The sequence below is a fragment of the Mauremys reevesii genome, unplaced genomic scaffold (genome assembly GCF_016161935.1).
Source record: "Mauremys reevesii isolate NIE-2019 unplaced genomic scaffold, ASM1616193v1 Contig120, whole genome shotgun sequence".
NCBI classification, from domain to species: Eukaryota; Metazoa; Chordata; order Testudines; family Geoemydidae; genus Mauremys; species Mauremys reevesii.
In genome coordinates, this window is record NW_024100739.1 from 182,194 (window position 1) to 203,347 (window position 21,154).

Here is a 21,154-nt window from a genome sequence, read left to right on the forward strand (position 1 = left end):
CACACCAGTCTCTATGCATTTGTTTATTGATGTGTTGCAAATCCTTAGATTAAGGGTCATGGGGACTATGGTAAATGCTTCTTGGCTTTACATGCTGGAATTTCAATTGAGAGGAGAGGACTGGATGGACAGACATGCTCATTCTCTAATCTTTGCATCTCTCTCTTTCAGATTGAAGGCTTGTAAACTCTCAGCTGCTTGTTGTGGGGAGCTCTCTTCCGCTCTCAGCAACAACCAGTTGCTGACAGATCTGGACCTGAGTGATAATCAACTGGGAGCTCTGGGAGTGCAGCTGCTGTGTGAAGGACTGAAACAGCCAAATTGCAAACTGCAGAGACTAGTGTAAGTATTGACCAGTTTCCTCTATGTAAAGACCTTGGCAGGAGGCGTGGATGGGGTACAATAAATTTCCTGCAGGTATGTGGTGAGGTTAAAATCTGAGTCTCTCCTATTAATGCCTCAGTTGGGGACACTTTCTCCCCACCCCCAAACATGTGAGAGCAAGAAGGAGCCACTACCCAGGAGGACCCTTGCAGTGAATAAAAATCACCACTTGCAAACCAGGACAGCTCTGATCCCTCTGTTAACTATTTCTCCTCATGTCCAGTCACCCCCGCATCCACTTCTCATCCCTCTCCCCTGCTCTGTAGGGTAGGTGGTGGGAAGGACAGGAACAGTCTCTATTCCTGAAGCCAAATGACATGCCCTCTTAGAGCACCATCTAGCTGAGGATCTCAAAGCACTTACAGAGCTGAGGGAATTCACCTCCCACCCCATTGAGCCAACTGGAGACAAAATAATATAAGATTAATTTAAGTCAGTTCCTGCTGCCTTGATCCCCTCCTGATTCTCCCTCTGTCCCTGACCCTGCCCCACCATCCAGGTTTGTGACCTCCCTGTTGATTTTTACTTCCTCACGTCCCCTCACCTACACCCAGGCTGCCATTGAATCTTCTCGGTTCTCCATCCTATGTCCTCCCGTCATCGTTCAGCCGGATGAAAGCAATTTTTGCTGCACACAACATCCGAATACTAAGGTGCTCCCCCACCCCATCTCCAAGTTTTACTGTTGACTTCAACAGGAACAGGATTTGTCACCATTCTGCAAACCCTGACAGTAAAAAGCTTCAAAAATCCTCTCGCCTGTGGACAGGAGGAGGTTCTCCATCAGCCTTGGCAGTGCCGTGTCTGTTCTGTGTCTAGGCTTAAAACCCAGCTGGATATTGCCAATGGACAGGTGAAGTTGCATGCAACTGTTCAGTAACTGCTTGACTAGATTGCTCAGAAACAAGAGACTTGATGATACCGGGCATTCACATGTAAGGCTGGTTGTATCAAGCAATGAATTCTTAAGTCCTGGCCAGGTTACTGCATGCTCCAGGTTGGGGGAGCAGATGTCTGTCCTCAAAAGCAAATGATGACAGTGTTTGTTAGTAGGGTTTCTAGATGCTCTTGCTCAGAGCCGTTCTTAGGGTATGGCGAATCAGGACGACCCCTCTGGGCCCCGCGCTTTTAGGGCCCTGTGGGCCAGAGCAATTGGCCAGCACAGTCGCTCCCAAAAGTGACGGGTCAGTCCCGGAAGTGATGTATTCATCACATTCACCCCGGGCCCCGCACCCCCCTAGGGATGGCCCTGCTCTTACTGGCCTGCACTAGCCACAGAGATCAAGGATCAGAGTCATAGGCAGAGGGTCAGATTTCCTCTAGCATTGTCTAGGATTCCTGTTTTGTGAATGAACAGAATTCTGAGGAGGGTTTTGTGTTGTCCCTGATGGCCATAGAGGCCATCCTGAATGTGGAAGATCTTCTCTGTGAAGTGGGTACAGTTCCTCACGCTGAGTGGTGCTGGGCTCTGGAGCTAGGAGGCATCTAGGTTAACAATGTTATTGACAATCCAAAATAGTTCAGTGGGGTGTGACTTGGGGCTTGTCTACCCAGCCCTGCAGTTCAGACTACAGGGGTATGAAGTGCAGCATGCACCAAACTGCTGTGCTGTAACTCCCCCATATAGACAATGCAGGTGCAAACAAAAAGGTACCTAGTTCATGCTAACATAGTCCTGTTTGAAGAGGACTATGTTAACACAAGCTAGGTACCTCTTAGTTTGCACTAGGACCATCCACATTGGGGTGCTGTGTGCACCAAAATGCTGTGCTGTTGCAATTCACACCCCCATAGTCCAACTGCATCAATGTAGCCTCGGTGGTTGTTATGGAAGAGGAGAAGGAGGATCTCTTAGTCTCCTCCAGGGACAAGGAGCAGGCAAAGAAGAATTCGTTGTTCAGACATCTGTATCTTCTTGAGTGTTCTCAACACTGATACTTGGGTTTTCTTGCCTCCTTGCATCATCTGTCACAGGAAGAAGAAACCACAAAGCTCTGTGAGGGCCATATGGGAAGGAAGTGCTTCAGAACCAAAGTATTCATGGCTGTGGTCAGTCAGTGACTGTGATGTCTCACTGGTTCTTCTAGTCCTTGGCTGCTGGGCTAGGGCATCAGTACTTTGTGGGTCTAACTGGATCAGTGAGCAATCTAGGATGGACTATGATGTTAAGAAAAAAATTAATTAATAAGCAGCAGATTTAAAACAAACACAAGGAAATATTTTTTCACACAACACACAGTCAGCCTGTGGAACTCCTTGCCAGAGGATGTTGTGAAGACCAAGACTATAACACGGTTAAAAAAAGAACTAGATACATTCGTGGAAGATAGGTCTACCATTGGCTATTAGCCAGGATGGGCAGGGATGGTGTCCCTAGTCTCTGTTGACCAGAAGCTGGGAATGGGCGACAGGGGATGGAGCACTTGATGGTGACCTGTTCTGTTCATTCCCTCTGGGGCACCTGTCACAAGACAGGATACTGGGCTAGATGGAGTATGGCTGTTCTTTCTCTTTTGAAGGTGGCAATCTGACTGGCATCAGGGATTGATCCACATTCATTATAAAGGTCAGGATGTGACCAGCTGTGTGTGTGTTTAAGGCCTAGGGAGTGCCTGTGAGAATCCAAAGGTGAACAGGGCAAATAGAAAGTTTTGTGCATTGAATCAGGTGTATTGTCAGTGTGGATTGTTAAGCCTCCAAGAATGAGAAGCCTCAGGAACTGCATCACCATGTGAGCCAGTGTCTCTGTCAGCTCCTCCAGAAAACTTGAGCTCTCTGTAGGTAATAGATCTGTGCTATTGGAATGTCTTATTGGGCTTGTCATTGGTCTCTCAGATTAAGTAGATGCACTCAAGGGATTTTGTTATAAAGGAGCTTCTTTTGCATTTGAAGCTGGGTGGCAATAACATTGGTGCTCCGCTGCTGGAACTGCCTAGTCTGGGTCTGTAGGGCCCTGTGTCAGCTGGAAGGATGAAATGATCCAGCTCCCAGCCTGCTGTGTCAGATAGCCAGGCTCTGGGGATGCAGACCACATCAGGATCTAATCCAAGCTGATAAAAGGCTTTTCAGCCACTAACCTTGCTTTGTTCAACACAAGCTTTGATCCTGAGGTGTGCCTGTGTCTGTAGTAATTTTGTGTGCAGTGGCTGAAACTCATTTGCACTGGATTGGTGGCTGGTGCCTAGAGTAATGCTTTCCAGAGGCTGGCTTGTATTTCTTGTGTGTCTTCCATGCAGGGCCGGTGCAATCATTTAGGCAAACCAGGCGGCTGCCTAGGTGCCTAGTGGTTGGGGTGCCTAAAAGCCTGCTCAGGTGAGGAGGTGGAGTGGAGGTGAGCTGGGGTGGGGGCCGTGGGAGGGCTCCCCACAGTAACCGGGGGGGCGCACAGGGGAACTGCTCCCCGCCCCAGATCACCTCCACTCTGCCTCCTCTGCTGAGCACACAGCCCCAGCTCTAATTCTCCTCTAATTGGTGCCACAAGTCTGGGAGGGGAGGAGAATTAGAGCGATGGCATGCTCAGCAGAGGAGGCAGAGCCGAGGTGAGCTGGGGCAGGCTCCCCAGGCGGGATTAGCTGCTGCAGGAGGGGCTCCCAGGCAGGGTTAGCTTCTGCGGAGAAGAGTCTCCCCAGGGAGGGTTAGCTTCTGCGCGGGGTGGGGGAGTCTCTCCGGGCGGGGTTAGCTTCCACATGTGTGGGCGGGGTATCTGCGGGCAGAGTTAGCTTCCGTGTGGGGGGGTGTCTCCCTGGGCGGGGGTAGCTGCAGGGGGGGGTAGCTGCTGCTGGGGGGAGAGTTAAAGGGTGGGAAGGTGACGCAAGGTGGAAGTTTCATGCCCTAGGCGAAACTTCCTTGCACTGGCCCTGCTTCCATGTAAATCTTGGATTGGAGTGGAAAAGTCTCATACCCATGAGACACTCCCACAGTCTTTTGTTCACATGAAGGCTACGTCTGCACTCGGAGCTGGGAGTGCGATTCCCAGAGTGACTAGACACACTCGCACTAGCTCTCATCGACTCAGCATGCTAAATATAGTGATGTAGCTACAGTAGCGTGAGCAGTGGCATAGGCTAGCTGTTCTGAGTATGTATCCGGAGGGCGGGGGATAGGAGTTCGCCTCCCCACAGCTCTTCATGGCTTTTGCATTTTTGCTTGGGTAACTCCAGGCCCTGGGTAGTCAGCTTCCTGAATTTCCCGGACACGGTTCCTCAAATCAGATATTGTGCTTGGACCCCTCGTCACTACTCCTAGTATCTATCCATTGATAAGTAGCTCTCTGCCCTTGAAGCCTTAGGCTTTGTTTGCAGTTGGAGCTGGGGGTGTGTGATTCCCAGCTCACGTACACACATTAATGCTAGTGCTGATCTGAGCTAGTGCACTAAAAATAGTAGCGTAGCCATGGTAGCATGGGCAGTGGTGAGCAGCGGCATGAACTAGCCACCACCACCCAGACATTTTTGAAAAGTTAGGTGCAATTTCCTGTATTTTAGAAGCTTTTCATATGTTTCAAAGTCAGAATGCTGTGCAATAAAAATAATGTAATAAAATAATCAATAATACGAGCACAGCCGCTGTTCATCTAGACTTCTGTGCTAGGATAACTTGCTAGTGCATCAGGTAACATACTGTGAAACCAGATGTGCATCAAAACCACAGGACCCCTAAATATATATGATTATTTCAGGTAGATGCAAGCATGAAGTATTCTAAAACCTAGCACTAGCATTGGGGAAAAACTTGTGGAGGCAGTGCTATCAATTCTATAATTAAGTTTGCATTCAGATTTGCAATTAAAGGAGGACTGAAAACCCATTATTTTACTATAAAGATTTTGAGGTAAACAAAAATCAGGTTATTCCCTCCTCTAAGCTCTGGTCAAATGGACTCCCATGCCCACTTACCATTCCTAACCAGGCTACAGAGACCCCATTGTCCTATGAAGTCACGTTGTCTGATATATAATATTGTTGCCATCTCATAATTTTATCACAAATTTTGATATTTGATGGTTTTTCTTAAAGTTACAGCTCCTGGAGTCATGTGAATAAGTGAGCCCCTCACTTTTTAAAAACGAAGGCTAAGTTTCTAGCCCTTGTGGTTACAGATAGAGCCTGAAAACACAAACCCTAAAGTCTCAAAAACCAGAAGACAAAGAAAAAGAACCCAAAAGGTATTTGTAAAAAAAATCCCATGAAATCTAAGCCGATATCGTGACTTTTTGGAGCCTGACTCATGATTTTGGAACTTTTGGGGTTGGCCACATGTCATGAGTATATTTTATTGCAATGTTGTGGCATCAAACTTGATATAAAATAATATAACAGAGTGCCTCTAGATCTCCCCTTTACTATTTTTAGTTTTTCTCTGCTTGAAAGTTTTCTTCTCTCCTTTTCTCTGACTCTTTTTTCCTCATTGTTTTTTAGTGTCTGTTTTTACCCTCCAATTAACTTCTCTCTTCTGATATTTTCCACCCTCTAAACTTCTCCATCCATCTTCCCCATTTTCCTCCTCCTGACCCTTTCCTAGAGCCTTCCTTGAAACTTCACTTTCTCTCTCTCTCTCTCTTTATAGTGCAAGCAGTGGGGCTAATGCAGGAAGTCACACCCAAACCTGGTTCTGGCTTCTCACTGGTCAAGGGATGAGTCTTAGGACAGAGTCTAGGGCTGGTTTTGTGGCTCATTCCTGATACTGATTGGTCAGGGAAAGGAGATGCTGGGTGGGGCCACTTGTCAGAACGGCTATGATGAGCCTCATTCACTCTCTGATGGATCTGCTCTGCATTTGTCTCTCCTGCAGGTTGAGATTTTGCGGTCTCACAGGCGCTTGCTGTGGGGATCTCTCCACTGTTCTCAGCAGGAGCCAGAGCCTGACAGACCTTGACCTCAGTTATAATTTTTCTCTGGGAGAGGCTGGAGTTCAACTGCTGTGTGAGAGACTGAAACATCCAAACTGCAAATTACAGATGCTGGGGTAAGTAATATTTGGTCTCCTCTGTGTATTTTCAGATGACATCTATGTAAAGTGCTTCACAGGGGCTGTAGCTGGTGTCTGCCCCCTGTAGGTATATGGAAAAACTGAGAGTTCAGTGTCTCTCCAGCACCATTGTCAATGTCTCACAACATGCACCCAGCCTGCCCTGTTTGGAAAATGGAAATATTAAGCAAAGGTGGGCCCACAGCAGATAGCTGGTAACACGGTCCCAGTGAATAAATATTTTATTTTTTTTAAACCAATTCTTTAATATTGGGCATTTTTTAAAAAAAAGAGCACTCTCTTACCCTTCCACTAACAGCCCATTTTAAAGATAACTTTAATGACTTTGACACCTTTATATATTAACTTTAAAACTTGTGACATTTTTCTGCACAGATTTAAAGCCTTCCATGGCATCAAAGCAGCTGAGTGCACATACCCCAGCCCAGTGAGTGGCACAAGCTGCCTCCTTCTGAGGCAGCTGTCAATCAGAGTGTGGTGGGTGGTGAGGTAGGAGTGATCTGTCACTAACACAACTTCCAGAGACCCCTTCTCTGCAGCACATTAGATCCAAAGCTGGTGGGGGGTGGGCACTGCACCAGGTTCACAAGGCCATTATTTCACCTTGTGCCCTGCTCCCTACAGTGTATTTCCCCGTGAGTTGTCTAGTCTACTGTGATGATGGCCCAAGTCATGGAGCTTCCACCCCTTCTGGGGGGAGACTATTCCATGGACTATTCCAGTAGATCTGTCAGAGCAGCACAGCAGTGAAGCAGACACACTTCAGTTGTGTATCTTCCCTCCCGCTCCCCCCCATATCACTCTCAGTGAGTTACTCGTTCCCCACCCTCCTCCGAGCTGTGAGGGAGAGATGGGGCTGTTGCCACCAGGGAGAGGTGCCACCATCACTCTCTGCAGGGCTGTGGGGGAGGAGAGGCCAGTCGTCACTGATGGTGGAGAAAAAACAAAGAGCTTTGAAATGAGTCCTGTCTACCTACATACTGACAGGCAGAGCTTTGAGATGGGGACAGAAGCAGCTCAGCCCTCCAGCCATGGGTCTGATGTTCTGGGGAAAGAGTGGGGGTCCCTGGATTAGGAGTTGGTGGCATTAACCCCAAACCTCCAGTGATAGACAGCAGCTGCAGAAACAGAAGGCTGATTTTGACATTCACTTTGCTGGTGCTTTTGTCTCGAAAATCTGCCCCAAAACGGCCCTGGGGAACATTTTGGACTGGAGAGCTTATACTGGCTCCATCTGCTTAGACCAGAAAGGATCCAGAGCTCTAGCAATGAAAACGTTTGAACTATTTTCCAGCCACGACCTTCCCACTCCCAACCCACTAAAAGTGACCCACAACCTGCCCCCTCCCTTTACTTCAACTGACCAGTCACTTGTGGAGTGCTGCGTAACCGACATAATGGGCCAGACTGTGCTCTCAGCTGCTCTGTATTTGCAAGTCTGCCTTTATTGACTGCAAGGGATTTGCTCCAGAGTTACACCAACATAAATGAGAGCTAAACCCTGCCTGACGGGTGTGCATGGAAAAAATCCACACTAACGGCCTTTTGTGTTTTTATTCCCCCTGGCCTCTTCCCACAGCGCTGTCGTCTCTCCCTGCACTCCCACAATAATAAATATTTCTAGACTCACACAGACATCTGTGAGGGGAACACAGTGCATGGGTCAGAAATGAATCGTTTTCCATTCTCTCTTCATTTCATGCAGGCTGGAGTGGTGCAGACTCTCAGCTGTATGTTGTGGGTTCCTCTCCTCTGCTCTCAGCACCAGCCAGGCCCTGACAGAGCTGAACCTTTCGGGGGCGAAGCTGGGAGATTCAGGTGTGCAGGTGTTGTGTGAGGGACTGAGACATCCCAACTGCAAACTGCAGAAAATACTGTAAGTACCGGCTGGTCTCCTCCCGTTTGTGCCTGCTAGCATGGTCGCTCTGGCTGCTGGGTTACCGAACTGTAATGCTTGTGCTCCCACCAGCCCCAGGCCCTGCACCTTCCACTCCATAGAAATATATGGCTGAAAGGGACCTCGAGAGGTCATCGAGTTCATCCCACAGTGCAGAGGCAGAATTAAGTAAACGTAGCCCATCCCTGACAGGTGTTTGTCTCACCTGTTCTTAAAAACCTCCAAGGACAGGGATTCCACAGTCTCCCTAGGTAACTTGTTCCAGGACTTTACTCTCCTTATAGTTTGAAAGTGTTTCCTAATATCCAACCTAAATCCCCCTTGCTGCTGATTCAGCTGATTACTTCTTGTCCTACCCTTGGTGGACATGGAGAACAATGGATCACCGTTCTCTTTATAACAACCTTTCATATAATTGAAGTCTGTTATGTTGCCCCTCAGCCTTGTCTTCTATAGACTAAACATGCCCAAGTCTTTCACCCTTTTCTTGTGGAGCTTGTTTACTAAACCTCTTTTCACTTTTGTTGCTCTCATCTGGACTCTAATTTGTCAACATCTTTCTTGAACTGTGATGCCCCAAACTGGACACAGTTCTCCAGCTGAGGCCTCACTGGTGATGAGTAGAATGGGACATTCACCTCCCATGTCTTACCTACGATTCTCCTGCTAACACGCCCTACAGTGATATTAGCCTTTTTCCAAAAAATACATCACACTGTTTACTCATATTCACTTTGTGATCCACTATAATCCCCTGGTCGTTTTCTGCAGTACTGCCCCCTAGCCAGTTATTCCCCATTTTGTAGTTGTGCATTTGATATTTTACCTTCCTAACTGCAGAACATTGCACGTCTCTATTTAATATGATAAATTTCAGACCAATCAAGATCATTTTGAATTCTAATCCTGTCTTCTAAAATTGTTTGTAACCCCTCCCCAGCTTGGTGCCATCTGCAGATGTTATAAGTGTGCTTGCCACTCCATCATTCAAGCTGGTAATGAAAATATTGAGCAGTTCCGGATGCAGGACAGACCCCTGAGAGACCCTGCATGATATATCCTCCCAGGGGTAGTTTCAGGCCAAATTTGCAGGACCAGCAAAGCTCTGAAGACTCAGCTGCAACAGCAAATGTCTTATTGAGAGTCGGGAAGAGGCAGCGTGAGCAGCAGGTGTATGGGGTGGTACCATGGTCCTAGCACTGTACGGCAGCAAGACTCTGGTAATCAGGAAGGATATTTCAGCAGAAGCAAATCTCAATCAGCAAAGCAAAACAACTTAAACACATCAAATCATAAACCACCCCAGCCTGAGGCTCGCTCAGCCTGGATTTGCAGCCATCTCAACCCACAGCCATTCTGCACCCACTGGCTCCCCAACAGCTGTTTTTATAGCCCTTTCCCTGAGCACCTGTGCAAGGACAGATTGAAAGAAGCCAGAATTAGCCCCTTACTCGCTGAGGGCCTGGGATGTCCCTAGCCCCTAAGTATTTGGCTAGTGGCACATGTGGCAGGAGCCATCCTTTCCTCCCTCCAGAATGGAAATGAAACCCTCTCCAGACAGATACCGACACCAGTGAGGGAACCACAGCCAACAGGGAGGAAACAAGTGATCACTTCCCTCTCTGTGTATTTGTCTCTTGTAGATTGGGTAGTTGCAGCCTCACAGCTGCTTGCTGTGGGGATCTCGCCACTATTCTCAGCACCAGCCAGAGCCTGACAGAGCTGGAACTGGCGGATAACAAACTGGGGGATTCAGGCCTGCGGCTGCTGTGTGAGGGACTGAAACACCCAGACTGCAAACTGCAGAAACTAGTGTAAGTAACCGCTGGCTTCCTGCAGTCTGTGCTTATTAACAGTGACCTGAGCTTTGTCTACTGAGGCATCTGTACTCCTGGCAGCTGAGGAAAACTGTTTTCTATCCTGAGAAAACTTAATCTTTCCCCCGTTCTGCATTGTGATCCCACTGGTTAGGGCACTCACCTGAGGTGTGGGGGGCACAGGTTAAAGTGACTGCTCTGCCTGATTTGGGAGGAGACGAAGCTGGGCCTCACACAGGCCAGGTGAATGCCCCAACCACAGGGCTACTGGCTATTCTAGGCTTGCTCTGTCTGTAGTTTTGCCTTGAAAGTCCAGCCTGGCTAAGAAAGACCTTCCTGACAGGACTTCCATCAACACCACGACGTTCCCACAAAAAGTGTGTGACTAATCTGCATTTTCTGATGGAAAAACTATGTCACTGAAAAAATCCCAAATGGTTCATCTAATGACCACCCAAAAACACCTACTCTCCTCCTGTGTACAGCTGAGAGACCCCACCATACTGTAGATTTGTCGTATTTTACTAGACAGAAGTTGGGTCACACGGAGCCTCTTCATGCCCCATAGATATTTTCTGTAGGTCCTCTGTTTATTGTACTCACTAAGCTTTGGTCCACACTAGAAAGTTAGGTCGACCCAGCTACGTCACTCAGGGGCATGAAAAATTTACACCCCCGAGACAGTTAAGCCGACCTAAACCCCAGTGTAGACAGTGCTAGGTCACTTACTGAGCATAGCATCCTGCTGGGAGCACATGGCTCCAGGATCTGCACTGGTTGCCCATTGGTCTCTGGGTGGAATTTAAGAGGCTGGTTCTGATCGATAAAGCCCTAAATGACCTGGGACTGGCCTACCTGAGGGATTGTGTCTGCCCCAACTGCAGTCAGCACGGGCACCTGAGCTGATTCCCCCTTTGTTATAAAAGAGAAGGGATGGTTGGCCTCTGTGAGGGCTCTGGGACTTTCCCTTTCCCGCAGTCCAAAATACCCCACATTTAGGGACCTTCTGGGCATGCTGCAATGAGCCTCTGTTTGATTGGGGTTTTAAAGAGGGTTGAGAAGGTGTTTTCTGTAGCTGAATGGATAAGTTCCTATTAGAATAATTAATTTAATGCTACTGGGGTTTTGGTTGTAGCTCTAATTGTGTGTTAGAGGTCTAGAGCAGGGGTGGGCAAACTTTTTGGCCTGAGGGCCACATCTGGGAATAGAAATTGTATGGTGGGCCATGAATGCTCACAAAATTGGGGTTGGGGTGTGGGAAGGGGTGAGGGCTGTGGTTGGGGGAGCGGGTTCTCGGGTGGGGCCAGAAATGAGGCATTCAGGGTGCGGGAGGGGATTGTGAGCTGCAGTGGGGAGTGGGGTGCAGGGGAGTGAGGGCTCCGGCTGAGGTTGCGGCCTCTGGGGTGGTGCTGGGGGATGCGGAGTTTGGGGTATAGAAGAGTGGTCTGGGCTGGGATTGAGGGGTTTGGAGGCGGGAGGACTCAGGGCTGTGGCAGGGATTGGGGTGCGGGAAGGGTGCAGGCTGGGGTGCCGGTTCTGGAGTGGGGCTGGGGATGAGGGGTTTGGCATGCAGGAGAGTGCTCTGGGCTGGAATGGAGGGATTCAGAGGGCAGGAGGGGGATCAGGGCTGGGGCAGGGGTGTGGGGAGAAGCTCAGGGGTGCGAGGAGAAGCTCAGGGGTGCAGGCTCCAGGTGGCACTTACCTCAAATGGCTACCAGAAGCAGCAGCATGTCCCTTCTCCAGCTCCTACACAGAGGCGCAACCAGGCAGCTCTACACGCAGGGCCGGCTCCAGACACCAGCATTCCAAGCTGGTGCTTGAGGCGGCATTCTGCAAGGCGGCAGCCCCCTTGTTTTGCCCCCAAGCAGCGTGCGAATTGCTGCCGTGGGGCGGGGCAGTCTGTGTGCCCTTAGCGGCAGGCGCATTTCGCGGCGGCACCGGCAGCTTCTATGTTTAGCTGTCCGGGGCAGCTTCAGCTAAACATAGACGCTGCCGCCGAATTGCCGCCTCCACGGAAACGCGCCTGCCGCCCTAAGGGCACATGGACTGCCCCCGCCGCCCAGGGCGGCAATTTGGCGCGCTGCTTGGGGCAGCGAAAACTGTAGAGCCGGCCCTGTCTACACGTTGCCCCATCTGCAGGCACCGCCATTGCAGCTCACATTGGAGCACCGGAGGAGGACATTGGAGTGCATAGGAGCCGGAGTGGGGCTATGCCGCTGCTTCCAGGAGCCACATGGAGTGGCCCCCAACCCCGCTCCCCAGCTGGAGTGCCAGAGCGGGGCCACGTGGCTGCTTCCGGGAGCCGTGTGGAACAGCCCCAACCCTGTTCCCCGGCTGCAGCACCAGAGCACGGCAAGTCCCAGACCCCACTCCCCAGTAGAAGCTTGAGGGCCGGCTTAAAATGGCCTGCGGGCTGTAGTTTGCCCACCCCTGGTCTAAAGCCTCATGTAGGGGTCTTTTTGTAATCTGAATCAAAGTGAAATGATTTCTCTATTGCTTCCAAATTAAGAATCACTTTAGAACAGGGGTCGGCAACCTTTCAGAAGTGGTGTGCCAAGTCTTCATTTTTTATTCACTCTAATTTAAGGTTTCACGTGCCAGTAATACCTTTTAATGTTTTAAGAAGGTCTCTTTCTATAAGTCTATTATATATAACTAAACTACTGTTGTATGTAAAGTAAATAAGTTTTTTAAAACATTTAAGAAGCTTCATTTAAAATTAAAGAAAAATGCAGAGCCCCACAGACTAGTGGCCAGGACCTGGGCAGTGTGAGTGCCGCTGAAAATCAGCTCACATGCCGCCTTTGGTACACGTGCCATAGGTTGCCTACCCCTGGTTTAGAGTTACACACAGGTATCAAGAAGGGGAAATGCAGAGGAAGAGGCATAAACAAGTCATCATTTTGCTCTCTGTATATCTTCATGTCCTACAGACTGGGGTATTGTGATCTCACAGTTGCTTGTTGTGGGGATCTGTCCTCTGTTCTCAGCACCAGCCTGACCCTGACAGAGCTCGGCGTAAGGTGGAACAACCTAGGAGATTCAGGAGTGCAGCTGCTGTGTGAAGGATTAAAACATCCAAACTGCAAATTACAGAAACTGCAGTAAGTACCAGATGGTTCCCTTTAGTCTGTGCCTGTTAACACTGTAGTTGGTGAGTTACACTCTGTTTATCAGGGTCACAATAACCTGCATAGAACCCAGCCATGGACCAGCCCCACTCTGCTCCCAAGGCAAAGAACAGAGACTCACTGATATCTTCATTGGTCACATTCTGCTAGTTAAACAACTGAATAATGAGAGAACTGCAGAACATAGGGCTAGAAGGGGCGACAATGATCAGCTGCTCTAACTCCCACCAAGATGCAGGAGTTCTGAGTACTGCAGTGGGCTCAGTCCCTGGGCCCTGTTCAGCAGGCAAAGTAGCTGGGTAATTGTCCTAAAGGGGCAGCCAAAGGTCCTCAATACAGGGTAATCCTTAGGTGGTGCAAAGCAGGTCTAACCACATTTTTGGCTCCTTCCACAGCATCCCTCCTGCCTCAGCATAGGAAGGCCAGAGAGGTTAGGAGGGGCAGGGTGGAGTGCAATGACGCTTCACCGGATCCTAGCCTGGCACAGCAGCTGGAGTAACTTAGAGCAGCCCTGAGATTCCTCTTAGTTATACCAGAGGCTGTTTTGGCCCCCATCTGGCCCAGGATCAGTGCAGTAGGAAGGTGGGTTACAGCCAATATCTTCTCCTCGAAGTCTCTCAGCAGTGCCAGATGTGAACTTGGTGCAGCCGAGGACAGAATCTGGTGGCTTTTAGCAAACCACAAATGCAGCATATTTTGACATTAGAAAACAATGATTTTACTCACTAAGGCAGTAACAACCCCACATGTGTGCACACTGCCCTGAACTGGAGCTGTCACTCCTGCTCTCCCAAAAGAGCTGGAAAGAAAAGGAAATTGAACATGGCTCTGTTCTCCCCAAAGGGCTGTAAACAGTAAATGTGAATAAATATCAACATTAATGTGTTTCCCACAAAGGGGCTGAGACTCCCCTCTGATCATTACCTATCATTTCACAGAATCATAGAAGATTAGGATTGGAAGGGACCTCAGGAGGTCATCTAGTCCAGTGGTCCCCAACCATTTTGTGACCAGTAGCACATTCATGTTTTCAGAAGAGCGTGGCAGGCGCCAACAATTTTTCAAGGCTTATTTTGTATTTGTACATTAAATAATACAAAAAAACATATTTAATATTACATAATATATCAAAACTCGATGCAATACTCAGGTGTAGCCTCACCAGTGCTGAAGAGAGGGGAATAATCACTTCCCCTTGATCTGCTTGCAATGCTCCTACTAAAATGCAGCCAATATATCATTGGCCTTCTTGGCAACAAAGGGCACATTTCCTGCTGAAGCTCATATCCAGCTTCCTCATCCACTGTAATCCCAGATCTTTTCTGCAGAACTGCTGCTTAGCCAGTCGCTCTCCCAGCCTGTAGCAGTGGCATGGCCAAATCTGCATTGTCACCCCAGCTACTGATAACACAGCCCAGTCAGCAAGTATGTCACTGAGAACGGGCTGTGGGCTGGGCACCCAGTGCCCTTTCTGGTACATCCTTCTCATGGCAGCTAATTCAAGGCTGGTCTGCAACCCCACCGGCCAGAGCTCAGCCTCCTCTGTCATCTCACTGGTCTCAGCATCCCCGTGCATTGTCGTCCTGTGGTCACTAAGCCTTAGCAATTGCCTCTCACCTCCTGCTTGCAGGCTGCTCCACCCCACATGTCCTGGTGCTGCTGCTCCCAGCCCCGCCAGCCACAGCCTGCTTCTCTCTGATCAGCTCTCCCCTTCCCACCTGCCTCCTGCCCTGGCTACTCAGGATACCACTGCCAGGCTTTCTGTCCTTGCTACCTGCAGCCTGCTGCTCACCCCACACACACACTGGCCCTCTCTCCTGCCTCCCAGCCTGATCCTCTTCTGTCCACAGGATGTCACTTCTTCCTCGTCATTCTGATTAACACAGCTATGCCCCCCCTACTGGTGAGATGCTAATCTAGGTTCTTCACTCTACCAGAATAACCCTAGCCCAGTGATCCCCCAACCTTTTTGTGACCAGTAGCATATTCATGTTTTCAGAAGAGCGATGGCCGGGCGCCAACAATTTTTCAAGGCTTATTTTGTATTTGTACATTAAATAATACCAAAAAATATATTTAATATTACATAATATATGAATCCAGAGACATGCCATGAGAAAAGCCACAAAGGACAGAGAACACCGTGCCTGCAGCCCTGGAGTACTCTTGTGCCCAGGCAGGCGCCCAGGGCCCCAGATTCTCCTCTCTCTGCTGGGCAGTAGGTGGGAAACCGCACCTGCCGGGGACTGAGAAACACCGTGCCTGCAGCCTGAGTTCTCTGTCCCTGCAGGTCCTCTGCTGGGCACTAGGCAGGCATTATTATAAATGCCTCTGTCGGGTGCCATGGCACCCACAGGCACCACTTTGGGGAACATTGGTTTAGTCCTTTCTCTTCCTACCATTCTAGCAGGGAACCAGTAGGGAACCAGCAGGTCATTACAGTGTATTGTTAGGACCATCCCACCCATTAGAAATAGCACCTGTAATAAGATGGCCAATGTTTGTATGTGGTGGGTCCTGCACTTTTCTTGGGGAGGGGCTAAGACACTACCCTTGCCCCTGCTCTTGGGTGCCAAGGGCCCCACTAGTGGCCCAGGGGAAGGAGGTAAGAGGAGGGAAGTGAAGGAAAGGGTCTGGGTTTTCTCCTCACTTTGAGTCCCTCTCAACCTCTGCAGGTTTCTTACCCTTCCCCCTTGGGTGGGGTTATCTCTCAGTCCTTAGATGTTGGAGGAGGGAGTCTCCCTTACTTTGGTTCTCTGATCTCTCAAATCTCACAACACACCTCCAAGCTCTAGTCCTCTCCTTCCTCCTCTTCCCCTGACTGCCTGAAGCAGGGGGTTCATTAGGTTCCTGATGGGGCCTAACTGACTACAGGTGCTACTAACCTGTGGGTAGCAACCCTCCCTAGTCTACAGGAACCACACCTTAATTAGCCTGAGGCTACCACTCTACCCCCTGCTCCCAGGCCCTCCTGTATCACACACCCCAATCTGCCTGTCCCTTCAACTCATCTGAACAATCGCATATAGAACACATAGTAACTGACACAACACCTGCACATGGTAAATTATTCCTCCAGGGCTTATAGTGTTTACAGAGAAGATTGGTGTGTTTCTAAGCCTGGGGATCCCACAGGGACTGATTGGCCCTATGTTTGCAATAACATTTTTATCAATGACCTGGCAGACAACATAGTATCACTGATAAAGTTTGCAGATAACACAAAATTGCAAAAGGGAAATAATGTAGAGCACAAGTTACTGCTACAGAGCGATCTGTGTTGCTTGGGAAATTGGGTGCAAGCGAACAATATGTACATTTTAATACAGACCAATAGAAATGTGTGCATCTAGAAACAAATAATTTAGGCCACACTTACAGGATGGGGAACCCTATCTTGGGAAGCAGTGACTCTGAAAAAGACTTGAGGGGTACGGTGGATAATCAGCTAAGCATGAGCTCCCAGTGTGTTGCTGTGGCCAAAAGGGCTAATGGCAGGGGCGGTCTAGCCATTTTGCTGCCCTAAGCACGCGGCACGCCACGGGGCGCTCTGCCGGTCGCCAGTCCCGCAGCTCGGTGGACCTCCCGCAGATGCTTGCAGAGGGTCCGCTGGTCCCGCGGCTCCGGTGGACCTCCCGCAGGCGTGCCTGCGGATGCTCCACCGGAGCTGCGGGACCAGCAGACCCTCCGCAGGCATGCCTGCAGGAGGTCCACTGGAGCAGCCTGCTGCCCTCCCGGCAACCGGCAGAGCGCCCCCCGCGGCGTGCCACCCCAAGCACACGCTTGGCATGCTGGGGCCTGGAGCCGCCCCTGGCTAATGGATGTATAAAGAGAAGAATCTCGAGTAGGAGTTGAGGTTATTTTACCTCTGTATTTGGCACTGGTGTGATGATGGCTACTGAAATATTGTGTCTAGTTCTGGTGCCCACAGTCCAAGAAGGATGGTGATAAATTGGAGAAGGTCCTGAGAAGAGCCATGAGAATTATGCAAGGATGGGAAAACCTGCCTTATAGTGACAGACTTCGATCTACTTAGCTTAAGAAAGAGAAGGCTAAGAGGTTACATGATCACAGTGTACAGGTACCTACGTGGGGAACAAATATTCGATAACGGGCTCTTCAGTCTAGCAGAGGAAAGTATAACAGGATCCAATGGCTGGAAGTTGAAGCTAGACAAATTCAGACTGGAAATAAGGTTCCGTGAGGGCAGCTAACCACTGGGACAATTTACCAAGGGTTGTGGTGGATTCTCTGTCACTGGCAATTTTAAAATCAAGATGGAATATTTTTGTCGACAAGCTCTGCTCTAGTTCAAACAGGAATTGTTTGGGGGACGTCCTGTACTGCAGGTCAGACCAGATGATCACAGTGGGCCCTTCTGGCCTTGGAATTTATGACTAATCTCAAAGGCTCCTCTCAGAGCACTGTGGTTTACTGTGCATGCCTAGAATGAAGACTGCTGATGCCAGCGAATGGGGCAAAAATAAGCAGTCATAAATCTTTGTATCTCTCTGGCTCCTGCAGACTGAGTGGTTGCCATTTCACAGCTGCTTGTTGTGAGGATCTCGCCTCTGCTCTCAGCACCAACCAGACGCTGACAGAGCTGATCCTGGGAGAGAAAACAATGGACAACTCAGGTGTGAAACAGTTGTGTGAAGGACTGAAACACCCAAACTGCAAACTGCAGAAACTGGGGTAAGTTACAAGTGGGCTCCTTTCACGAGTGTTTCTTTCACATGGGGCCAGGCTTTCGAAAGTGCTCAGCATGCAGTAGCTTGTGACTTCTATGATCAGATTTTCAGAAAAGCCAGCAGCACCCTGGATAAATGGGACTTCAGTCCCCTTGAACATCCAGCCCCAGTTGTGGGTGCTGAGTTCTTTGGAAAATCTGGCACATAGTGATATGATTTAAGCTCTTTCTCCTGGGGTCACAATGTTATTGTCCATGCACCCAAGAACTGGCACCTAGTCTCCTCCTGCAGAGAATGGAAGAGAGATCCACTGCTGTGATACCAGTAGAGCTGGGTGACATTTTTTGCTCAAATAGTAAATGTGCAGAAAAATGCAGTTTCAGGATGAAAATATTTGCAAATGGAGGTTGCATTTGGTGAATAATTTTGGCAGAATAAAAAGCTGGCTTTTTTAAACAAAAGATTTGTCTTGTAACTTTGAAACAATGTTTTGTTTAGAAATGTAGCTAATTTGATTAATTTGTTTTTTGAGGGTAAAAACACTTAAAAAGAAACTAAAGAAAACCACAAAAAGACCCGAATTTTTTTCAGATCAAATAAATTTTCATTTGGCACCAAAAAAATTGTTTGTTTGATTTCTTTTAACAACAACAACAACAAAAACCCTGAAAATTTGAGGTTTTGATTCAAAATGAACCTTTTCTTTTTTTTTCTTCAGTTCAGCCACCAATCTGAAAAGTGTATTATTCATGCGGCTTGACTAGCTTAAACATGGGATAATAAAGTGGCTGAGCACTTCAAAGGCAGCGTAGTTTTGTGTTAGAATTAGGGTGATCAGACAGCAAGTGTGAAAAATTGGGACAGGGGGTGGGGGGTAATCGGAGCCTATATAAGAAAAAGAGCTAAAAATCGGGACTGTCCCTATAAAATCGGAATATCTGGTCACTCTAGTTAGAATCTCAGTTATTTTACTCAGTAAGCAGGACTGAGAATACGAGTCGGGGGTGTTTCACAATTGAATTAAAATAGCCCTCCATGCAAATGATAATTTACCACCATTTCAACAAATAATTCTGGGACAAAGCCAAACAAAGAAAAAAAGAAAAAGGAAAAGAGGGAAAGGATACAAAGTCGATACTTAATTGTTTTTGTTTAATTTCTTTTTCTATCTATGATGGCAACCCTGTTTCTTCACTCTTCTCCTCCTCATCTTGGTTGTCTGTCTATTCAGTAGCTCATACAGATATTGGTAGGATTGGAAGGTCCAGCCGGCACCTTAGGCAACTGACATCTGCCTTTTCCTCCAGAACAATTTCAGGCAGTTTTAAACTGTTTTAAAGATCATCTTAGTTCATAAAAGCTACCAGAGTTTCAGCTTAAGCAGCATTTAAATCCAGCACACCTGGACAGCCGGACAGCTACAAGAGAATGTTTTGAAATTTCTATACCACTGGCCTGAAGGGGAAAAGGCAAATCTATAAAAGAGAGAGAACTAAAAGGACCAGAAATAAAGGAAGATAAAAGACTGATGGGAATTAAAAAATGGAAGTAAGTTCTGTGGAGCATTGAGATAGCAAATACATTTAAACAACATCCAGATTTCTACACAGTCCTAGACATCCCCCACACAGCCTTTGGTTCTGGGATGTTCCAACCAAAACACATGATGGCAGCTTTCAAAATGATTTAGATTTAGAACAATAACTTTATAGATTAATAACAATTCAGAAACAAATAAGTTCGCTGAAGTCTGTTTTATTGCTTATAAATGTCACATGCTGGCATCTCCCTCCCTCTAAGTGGGCCGAGAGTTACGCACGTCACTCAAGAGCAGCCTCTTCAGCAGGCAAGGACGGGCCTCGTCAGACTCCAAAGGGAATCCAGTGCAGATGGTGACTATCGGTGTGGACCAGAAATGTGTGGGATGGGGAAAGAAGATGGGCCCAAATAGTTATGTCTGAACATTCATTGCAATAGTCTTTTGTGTCCATTCCAGAGATGATTTCACTGAAACCAATGGTGTGTGGCTAACTCTGCTTCAAAGGGACTGTGTTCTCAGGCATTATGTCTAACACTTTTTCTTGACTTGTTTTTCCCCACAGCTTGAGCAGTGTCAATGTAAATGAAGAGACACAGAGAGAGCTAGATGCTGTGAAAAAGAGGAAACCTGATATGGTCATACATATATGGAAGAATTGGTGAGCAGGAGCCATTGCACCGACACTGCTCTGGCCTGGCTGTCGGCCTGCTAGCTGGGACAGCAGCTAGGGACAGGACCTGCCTCTTTTAAGGCATCTCTGGCATCACCAAGGACTCTGGATGCATATTCTCCTGCTGGTGTTAAGAGTGAGAACCTCACACTGTGGGGAAAATACGCTCCCGTTTTGTGAGCTTGTTGAATTTACACATTCAGCCTCCACAGGCGCAGGACTGGAAGAGACTGTCAGGTCTGTGAGAACCAAAGGCTTATTATGTGGAGCTGGTTAGGCTTTTTAGGTTCACCCACTGATATCTGCCCACATCCTCAAGGTTGTAGACCCCTGTTGCTTATTGAAAGAAATGTTTGGTTTCAGTTTTATAAATTGTATTAAAACTATTACACCAACAAACTGTATCACCAAAGTGAAGCTACTAATCGTACTACAAAACTAAATGAAGCACAGAGCAATGCAACTATCCAAACAAAATCAAACCCCAATTAAATTAGTCTCAGTGTTAAATCAAAACTATGTCACCAAATTAGTTACCTCATCAAATTAATAAGAACTGATTATTTGTTGTATTAATCCTAAAAATGATCTAAGAAGGTGACTGTTTGGGTTATGAATCCCAGCTAAAGAATTTTACCCAATCAACCAAATCTATAACTTGGTGCTGGGTCACTCTCTTAATACTGTAAGGAGTTTATTATTTAATGTCCGAACCACAAGCTCAGAGCCAATTACAAAGCTTTCTCCTGACATTTCAATGTGTGCTGGTGAACACTTTCCTCCCCTCACCCAGAGCTATTACAGTGTAGGCTTTGAAAAAACACACTCTGCTAAGCAGCAGTTTGACATCTCTTATTTAGCAATTTACAGCTGATAGCTTTGTTTCTCAGGCCTCAAACACACACAGACAGAACATACTTCAGCGAATGTCTTTGAGACTGTTTTAGGGCTACTTCTATCCGGGGAACTTTCTTTAAGGCGCCTTCCTGGTGTGGATTCTACTGGCGCTCGTACTCACATGCTGCATGTATGTACA

At 48.0% G+C, this 21,154-nt stretch overlaps 1 pseudogene; it reads left to right on the forward strand.

Annotated features, from left to right (window-relative positions):
* LOC120392876 overlaps nt 1-20,634 on the forward strand; it is a 53,313-nt pseudogene extending 32,679 nt beyond the window's left edge.
* The last annotated feature ends 520 nt before the right edge of the window (nt 20,635-21,154 follow it).